The sequence below is a fragment of the Colobus angolensis genome, unplaced genomic scaffold (genome assembly GCF_000951035.1).
Source record: "Colobus angolensis palliatus isolate OR3802 unplaced genomic scaffold, Cang.pa_1.0 Scaffold35, whole genome shotgun sequence".
Classification (NCBI taxonomy): Eukaryota; Metazoa; Chordata; class Mammalia; order Primates; family Cercopithecidae; genus Colobus; species Colobus angolensis.
Genome location: NW_012116821.1, coordinates 9,471,293 through 9,479,986, shown reverse-complemented (window position 1 = coordinate 9,479,986; position 8,694 = coordinate 9,471,293). Strand labels below are relative to the sequence as shown.

The 8,694-nt window shown below is 45.8% G+C and overlaps 1 protein-coding gene across 4 annotated transcripts in view; it reads right to left on the bottom strand.

Annotated features, from left to right (window-relative positions):
* Positions 1-1,028, bottom strand: part of CD24 (CD24 molecule) — a 6,428-nt gene extending 5,400 nt beyond the window's left edge. For 2 of the 4 annotated variants that reach the window (XR_001002975.1, XM_011952852.1), the window contains exon 1: positions 398-1,028. The gene's annotated coding sequence lies outside the window, so the exon portion shown is untranslated. Of the gene's footprint in view, positions 1-161 lie in introns of all 4 variants that reach the window. The other 2 variants (XR_001002974.1, XM_011952851.1) reach the window with 1 other exon arrangement.
* Between the last annotated feature and the right edge of the window lie 7,666 nt (positions 1,029-8,694).

Sequence of the window (8,694 nt, the reverse complement as noted above, 5' to 3'; positions counted from 1 at the left end):
TGTTACCCGGCTGGTTTCCCCGCGCCAGCTCCGGGCTGTGGGCAGGCTGGCACAGGCGCCCATTGACTCCACACAGGACCTGGGGCACACACGCGAGCCACACACGCCGCGCTGGGGGCCGGGCCCAAGTTTCCTTTGTTTCCCGGGACCTGCCATCTTACCCCCCAAAAGAAAAGTCCGCGCCTCCGCCGCAGCGGGGCAGCAGCTGGTCCTGGAGCAAGTGCGTTGCCACCCAGACTGCAAAATGTGCCCCGGAGACCCGAGAGGGGCTGCGAATTCCAGTGCGACCCGCATGGGGGGCGGGCGGCGGGGCTTCTCGGGCGGGGTTATCTCTCGGCCCGCCGCAGAGGAAAGGGGAACGCAGCGGGCGTGGCGGGGACGCGGGCCGGACGCTCACCCTGGCCGACTGGACCCGGGCGCCGCCTAGCGCGAACCCTTCCCTGCTGGTCGGCGCGTCTCGCAGGCGGTACCCGGGTCCGGAGCGATCTGCGCGCTCGGTCCCGCGGCCGCGCCCTCCCCGAAGTCCTTGCTTTGTTTTGTGAGCGCCTCGTGTCAGCCAGGCGCAGCGAGCTCACAGGGGCGTCCTAGGTCCGCATCCTCCCGGGAGCTGGGGAGCCGCTCGCTGGGCGCTGACCCGCTGCCGGACGCTGCAAACTACAGGGTTTCGGTCCCCCGCGCTCCTGCCTGCGGCGGGCGAGGAGACGGCCCGCCTTGAGGGGATCACCTCCGCGGCCCTGAAGCCCCCACCGCCTACCCCGAGCGGCTCTGCTCCCTGGTTCTATTCAGGGGGCAGGAGCCTCCCCTCTTGGCGGTACCATTACAATTCTCGAATTCCTGGGGATACACTTTTTCGGTCTCTGTCGCCCGTCATTCGTTTAAAGAGCAAAACCGTTCGGGTTAAAGGCATTTACTTATCCGTAGTTGCCATTAGGCAATTTAATGAACTGGCACAAAGAGGAGATTCGTCATTACTCTTTAGATTTTGGTGGAATACTTTTTTCCTAGCCATCTTGTGAAAACTTTCAAGCACACAATAAAAGTTGAAGTAATTTTACTCGTGGAGTATTTTGAGTTTAAATTTTAATTACAAGACTTAATCTTTTTATTGAAGGTTTAGCCCAAGTGTTTTTCAGTCTTTAAAACAAACAGCAGAGACCAAACCTAGTATGGTTGAAAATTTGTTTAAATTTCACTTTTGCAGAACACTCTCGTTAGCATTTTTGGTTCAATTTTTAATTGCAAGACTTGATCTTTTTATTTAAGGTTTAGCCCAAGCATTTTTCAGTCTTTAAAGCAAACCACAGAGTAGGAAGATTCTAAATTTGTTTAAATTTCACTTTTTCAGAACAGTCTCATTAAAACAAAGTAAGTTTCAGGGAAGCAAAGCGACAATGAAATCTGCAATGGGTCTGTTGACTGAATAGTGACTGAATCGGTTTGTGCCTTGAAGGTCAGTCACTTTAGCTCAGTAACTTTCCAAGCACGTTTAAGATGTGCTTGGGAACACAAGAATTTCTGTCGAGCACAAGTGGACTTTCCTGTTTAACAGGGTACCACATTATATAGAAATACTTTGGCCGGGCGTAGTGGCTCACGCCTGTAATTCCAGCACTTTAGGAGGCTGAGGCGGGCGGATCACCTGAGGTCAGGAGTTCGAGACGAACCTGACCAACATGGTGAAACACCGTCTCTACTAAAAATACAAAATTAGCCATGCATGGTTGCTCATACCTTGTAATCCCAGCTACTTGGGAGGCTGAGGCAGGAGAATAGCTTGAACCTGAGAGGTGGAGGTTGCAGTGAGCAGAGATCAGGCCATTGCACTCCAGCCTGGGCAACAAGAGCAAAACTCTGAATGAATGAAAGAAAGAGAGAGAGAGAGGGAGGGAGGAAAGGAAGGAGGGAGGGAAGGGAGGAAAGGAAGAAAAAGAAAAGGAAGAAAGAAAGAATAAATACTCTGGCCCAGCTTCTCCATTCCTTTTCCGGGTGAAAATACGGACTGTTTGTGACTCAGGAGTGCCGGGTTCCAAGGCAGGAAACATAGTATGTCCTCCACAAGCTGCTTGTTGAACTAACTGGTGGTATTCCTAGAATAAGACAGCCTCTAAAGACAGACTGCCAGAGTTCAAACTGTGGCTCTGCTAATTTTGCTGGAGACAAAAAGCCTCAGTTCCTTCATCTATAAAATGGAGATAATAACATCATTACTAATTAGTTATTAAAGAGTTATTGTATATATTAGTGTTAGAATACTGCCTGCCTCAGAGTAGTAGCTCTCACTTAATATTTACTCTTCCACTGAAGGTGCCAGGAACTAGAAGGTAATTAACCTTCTCTGCCGCTGTGTGATATGTGAAAGAATATCAGTCTCCAAATGATTCCCAAAACTGGCAAGGCACTTGGGATCTGTGCTTTGTGAACCATTTAATCACCAACTAACGAGACTGGATAATTCACAGAGCAAAGCCCTTCACCTCTGCCCAGGAGCTCCCCCTGGGCATCCTACTGGAGGTGTTGCCCAGGTCTTTGACAACTGGAGGCCCAACCCAGGTAAGAAACTTCTCTACAGGTCTCCACCCTACCCTGTTTCCCATACAGCTAGAAACTCAAGAAAACTGCCTGATTTTTCCTTTGCAGTTCTTTTGGTTTGTGATTCTTTCTTCCTATTATTCATCCGCTTCTCTTGGTTTTTTGTAGTTTTTTTGCTAATAAAAACTGAGCCATGGCTGGGCGCGGTGGCTCACGCCTATAATCCCAGCACTTTGGGAGGCTGAGGCGGGCAGATCACACGGTCAGGAGATCGAGACCATCCTAGCCAACATGATGAAACCCTGTCTCTACTAAAAATACAAAAAAATTAGCTGGGCATGGTGGCACACGCCTGTAGTCCCAGTTACTCAGGAGGCGGAGAGGCAGGAGAATCGCTTGAACCCGGGAGGCGGAGGTTGCAGTGAGCCAAAATTGCGCCACTGTACTCCAGCCTGGGCGACAGAGAGAGACTCTGTCTCAAAAACAAAACAAAACAAAAAAAAAACTTAGCCAGTAATAACTCATGCTGCTAAACCAAACTGAGACTCTTACCAGTTATCCTGAACTTTTTGTTGAGACACATGGCCAATTTCCATTTTGTAGAGAAAGTATGGCATAGAATGATTTTGAAACAGATTGATTGCATAAATTGATGTATGTGTGGAAAGTTATAACTTTCAGTTTTCATAGCTTTCATAAGATAGTATGAAAAACTCCCTCATTTGATGCTGGTTCTCTTCTGAGGAATACTGAGGGAGGAGCAATGCTTACAATTTCTTTTTTTTTTTTTTGGAGATGAAGTCTCGCTCTTGTTTCCCAGGCTGGAGTGCAGTGGCACAAACTCGGCTCACTGCAGCCTCTGTCTCCTGGGTTCAAGTGATTCTCCTGCCTCAGCCTCCTGAGTAGCTAGGATTACAGGCACCTGCCACCACGCCTGGCTAATTTTTGTGTTTTTTTAGTAGAGATGGAGTTTCACCATATTGGCCAGGCTGGTCTCGAACTCCTGGCCTCAGGTGATCCGCCTGCCTCAGCCTCCCAAAGTGCTGGGATTACATGCGTGAGCCACCATGCCTGGACAATGCCTACAATTTCTAAGTGCAGACCTCAGACCAGACTGGCACAGCACATGGTAGATTCTGGGGTCAGACCTGGATTTGAATCCTGCACCACCACTTTCTCTTTTTTTTTTCTTTTTAGACAGGGTCTCACTCCGTTACCCAGGATGGAGTGCAGTGGCTCACTGCAACCTTCACCTCCCTAGTTCAAGCCATTCTCCTGCCTTAGCCTCCCAAGAGGCTATGTCTTGTCTACCCAATATCCACTGCACCTGGCATGCAATCAGTATTTGCTGGTTGAATGGACTAATATTAAGGAAACAGGTTCATTTGCTTTTTAAGATAAAATAATAAATCCTGTTTCTAGAGGAACAGAAGACTCAGAGGTTAACTAGTTGACATTTTTAGCACTTTTTGGCAAAATAGGTATGAAATATAATGTGAATCCAATAAAGGTGTTCCTTCTGTGCTTTATAGCACAAATAGGGGCTGGAATAACCAAATATTTAATTTAAATTCTATTCTACAACATGATGCTGTTCTTAGTTGTGTTCATAATACTATTTTTTTTTTTTGAGACGGAGTCTCGCTCTGTCGCCCAGGCTGTAGTGCAAGTGGTGTGATCTGGGTTCACTGCAACCTTTGCCTTCTGAGTTCAAGTGATTCTCCTGCCTCAGCCTCCTGAGTAGCTGGGACTACAGGCGCACGCAACCACACCCGGCTAATTGTTGTATCTTTAGTACAGGGAGTTCCACCATGTTGGTCAGGCTGGTCTGGAACACCTGACTTCGTGATCTGCCCGCCTCGGCCTCCCGAAGTGCTGCGATTTGGGCGTGAGCCACTGCACCCAGCCCTCTTATTCCCTCTTAATTCCGTGCCACCCTGCACTTGGTTGGCACTGAATATTTCCATGTATCCTGGTCTTTTAGTCGAGATTTGTGCTTCACTGCCAACCATGAGAAGGCAGTAAAGGTAACAAAGTGAGTTTGCATTTCTGACTGATGAGGTCCTAGGTCCAGTAGCTGCAGTATGTTGAATCAGCTGGTGGCGTCCCAGCCGGACTCTCTGTGTGTACATGCTGCCCCCTGCTGGCCACTGGGACCCTACGGGCTCACTGTCAGGAAGACAAAAACAACTCTTGTGCTGAATGTAAAAAGCCCTGCATTTTGGAATCCTTATAAAGCTAATAAACCACGATGATTTTCTTTGACTATTAGTTCTTTTTTCCCCCTGTAGAGTTACTCAAATTATCTTAAGCCTCATTGAGACCAGAAAACCAATGTAAAGACAAAGAATTGTGACTGTTTTCAGATGCAAATTGAATAATAGGATGCTTACCTCTAAGCATCCTGTGGTGTTTGAAATAAAATAAAGAAGCAACTCTTAATCTCTTTGGTCAGAATTTAAATTCGGTGTCTCCCTTGTGTTGGCAAGGATGTAAGAAAAATCTTTCTCATCGATGCTGATGGGATTATGGAAAGGAATTTGACATATCTCAGTATTAAAAATACACATTCTCCTTATTTTAAGAATTTAACCTGGCCGAGCACAGTGGCTCACGCCTGTAATCCTAGCACTTTGGGAGGGCGAGGTGGGCAGATCACCTGAGGTCAGGAGTTCGAGACCAGCCTGGCCAACATGGTGAAACCCTGTCTCTACTAAAAATACAAAAATTAGCCAGGCATGGTGGCACATGCCTGTAATCCCAGCTACTTGGGAGGCTGAGACAGGAAAATTGCTTGAACCCAAGAGGCAGAGGTTGCAGTGGGCCGAGATCGTGCCACTGCAGTCCAGCCTGGGTGACAGAGATGAGACTCCATCTCAAAAAAAAAAAAGAATTTAACCTACAGATAAACTTCTACAAATGCAGAATAACGTATGTTCAGGGATTTGTTGCAGCACAGTTATATCATGAAATTTTATGAAGTCATTAAAAATAAAGGAACATAATCTATACTATAGGAGAAATCCAAGATACATTCTTCAGTGAAAAAAATAAGATACATAGCAGCGTGTACAGTATGGTACTTTGTGTTTAAAAAATCAAAACTGGCCAGGAGTGGCTCACACCTGTAATCCCAGCACTTTAGGAGGCTGAGGCAAGAGGATTGCTAGAGCTCAGGAGTGTGAGGCAGCAGTGACCTAAGGTGGTACCACTGCACTCTGGCCTGGGCACAGAACGAGATCTTGTCTCAAAAACTAAATAGTGCTCGCTTCGGCAGCACATATACTAAAAACACTAAATAAATATTAAATTTTAAGAATAAAAAACAAAAACAGAAGCCTGACAGAGAAAATATTTCCAAAGAGATACACAAGAAATTGTCTTGGCCACTGAGGAGAGAAACTGTGTGGCCAGGGCAGAAGAGAATGAGATGCGTTTTTCATTACATTAGCTTGTACCATCACTCATTCACAAATAAAGTAATTTAAATAAGTTAATAAGTCAATATATTCTGTGCCCTTTACCTTCCCAACTCCCACAAAGCAAACAGGTGGAAAGGAACTCTCTCCAGCCCCCGGGGCCTCAGAATCGCCCTCCTCCTCACCAGGAGCCCTCCTTCCATCACTGGCGAGTTCTCAAGCAGAAATTTGAGTTTGCCTCATTCATCCATCCTATGACAACTGTGAGACTAAATTCTCTCAGTCCAGATGGCACACACAAAAAATCTTTCAGTAAAAGTGAAGAAAAATGAAGAACCCAGCTGCAGAAAAAATCATGAGAAATCATTTGGCATCGCATCAGTTCCCACATTTTGTTCTTCCTTCCGGAGCCTCAAGTTATAAAGTCTATGGGGGAAGAAAGCTTCTGGTGGGCAGAGTTTGCCTCAGAGAATGGCCTGAGTTGGGTGGGCTCACCCCATAAAAAGGACCTTTCTAAGACCCCCCTTCCACCCCTGTGCAGGAGGCAGAGTCCAGGCTTAACTGGGGTAATTAAGTTCTAGCAGAAGTGAAATCCCACTTCTACCTCCTAGAAAAGAGTCTTCAGACCACAGAAGTGCTACATGATTTGCCACTTGCAGGCAGACCCTGAATGATTCTTTGCTGGGAAATAATGAAATTGGAAAAGTGGGAAAGTATATGTATATTTTATACCCATATACTTCTTTTTTTTTTTTTTTTTTTTGAGATGGAGTCTCCCTCTGTCGTCCAGGCTGGAGTGCAGTGGCTCGATCTCGGGTCACTGCAACCTTCGCCTCCCAGGTTCAAGCAGTTCTCCTGCCTCCGCCTACCGAGTAGCTGGGACTACCTGCGCATGCCACCACCACGCCCAGCTCACACCCGGCTAATTTTTTTTTGTATTTTTAGTAGGGACGGGGTTTCATCGTGTTGGCCAGGATGGTCTCGAACTGCTGACCTCATGATCCACCCGCCTCGGCCTCCGAAAGTGCTGGGATTACAGACGTGAGCCACCGTGCCAGGCCTCACAATGGTATACTTAATGAAATGTTACATTGAACTTGAAACAGCGATCACATTTTCAGACTTCGTGAAATCCTTTTTAAATCTGTTAACATACTTGTTCCAAGATTCCTCTCAATAATATCGAAAGCAGATGCTGGCTGACATCTTATTCAATATAGTTTTAAGATGTCACTCTGAGGAAAAAGCATTCTGTAATAGTCAGCCAATAAAAGGAGAGCACATGAATTTAATTAGCTAGGTTGAATAAGGACTTCTCTGTTGTGAACCACATATTTGTATGTAGATCTCAGAGTTAAAAAAGAAAAACCTTGGCCAGGCATGGTGACTCACGCCTCTAATCCCAGCACTTTGGGAGGCCAAGGCAAGGAGGAGCACTGGAGGCCAGGAATTTGAGACCAGCCTTGGGCACATAGTAAGACACTGTCTCCACTTTTATAAAAGAAAAAACTTTATATATATATATGTTTTGTGTTTTTTTGTTTCTTTTTTTTTTTGAGGTGTCTCGCTCTGTCTCCCAGGCTGGAGTGCAATGGCACCATCCTGGCTCACTGCAACCTCCACCTCCCAGGCTCAAGCAGTTCTCCTGCCTCAGCCTCCCAAGTAGCTGGGGTTACAGGCACCTGCCACCACACCCAACTGATTTTTTTGTATTTTTAATAGAGACAGGGTTTCGCCATGTTGGCCAGGCTGGTCTTGAACTCCTGACCTCAGGTGATCCACTCACCTCAGCCTCCTAAAGTGCTGGGATTACAGGCGTGAGCCACCATGCCCAGCCTTCAGTGTTCTTTTGTATATTTTTTATTGTTCATATTATAAAAGTAATACACGTGCAGTATAGAAAAATTTGGTCTGGGTGTAGTGGCTTACACTTGTAATCCAAGCACTTTGGGGGGCCAGTGCAGGAGGACTCCTTGAGCCTGGGAGTTCAATACCAGCCTGGATAACATAAGCAGGCCCTATCTCTATGAAAAAAATTTTAAAATAGCTGGATTGGTCCCACATGCCTGTAGTTGGGAGGCTGAGGCAGGAGGATCACTTGAGCACAGGATGTTGAGGCTGCAGTGAACAGTGATTGTGCCACAGCACTCCAGCCTAGGTGACAGAGTGTGACCTTGTCTCAAAAGAAAAAGGAAAAAAAGAAAAAAAAATTTGGAAAATGCAGAAAAGCATAATAAAAATATTAAAATTAAAATATTAAGATTACCCATAGACAGGTCTGGGATGGTAGCTTACGCCTGTAATTCTAACACTTTGGGATGCCGAGGTGGGAGGATTGTTTAAGCCCAGGAGTTCAAGACCAGCCTGGGCAACATAGCAAGACCCCTATCTGGAGTAAAATAAATAAATAAATAAGGATAAATTTTTAAAAAATAAAATGACCCATAGCCCACGAATCAGAGGCAATCACTGATAACATTTTAAAATATATTTTTTTCGCATATATATAGAGAAAGAGAGTTTGCTCTTTTGTTTTGCTGAAGTAGGAGCAAATGTACATGAAGTTTTCTTATATATTTATTTATTTGTTATTTTTATTTTATTTTTTTGAGACAGGGTCTCAATTTGTCACCCAGGCTGAAGTACAGTGGTGTGATCTCAGCTCACTGCAGCCTCAACCTCCTGGGTTCAAGCTATCCTCCTGCCTCAGCCCCCCAAGTAGCTGGGACTATAGGCGTGCACTACC